Below are 604 nucleotides of genomic sequence, written 5' to 3'. Positions count from 1 at the left end.
TGCCTCCTGCACACCTCCTACTGGGGATGTGCCCGCAACCGAGGTACATGCCCTTGACCGGAATCGAACCTGGGACCCTTGAGTCCGCAGGCCAACGCTCTATCCACTGAGGCACACCAGTCAGGGCTTACTTATTGATTTTTTAGAGAGAGAGAGGGAGAGGGAGAGAGAGGAACATCCATGAGAGAGAAACGTCGTCACTGGGCTGCCTCCTGTACCCGTTGGTTCCGGGTCGACGCTGAGCCACGCCAGGCGAGCGAGGCCGCATTCTGAGCCCCTCACCTGCCCTGTCGGCCGTCTCCGGGCCTGGCCTCCCACCTGTAACATCCCAGGTGGGGCGGGCGCTTCCCAGACCCCTCCTGCTCTGGTTCTCAGCACCCCGACGCCCCCTGTCTGGGGCTTTCCGAGCTGATGGCTCTGGGCTTCGATGCCCTGAGGGCGGGTCCTAGCTGCAGTTTGGGGAGCCCTGGGCTGACGTCACCTCCTCTCTTCTCCTCCCCCCCAGACATCACCCTACAGTGGCTTATCCAGCACTCGAAGTCACGGAGGAGCTGAGACTGCGGCCCCCCACCCTCGGACCAGGGACCCTCCACCCAGACCTGAA

The sequence above is a fragment of the Myotis brandtii genome, unplaced genomic scaffold (genome assembly GCF_000412655.1).
Source record: "Myotis brandtii unplaced genomic scaffold, ASM41265v1 scaffold975, whole genome shotgun sequence".
Taxonomy (NCBI): Eukaryota; Metazoa; Chordata; class Mammalia; order Chiroptera; family Vespertilionidae; genus Myotis; species Myotis brandtii.
The sequence above is the reverse complement of the archived record's forward strand: the minus strand, read 5'-3'. Positions refer to the sequence as shown.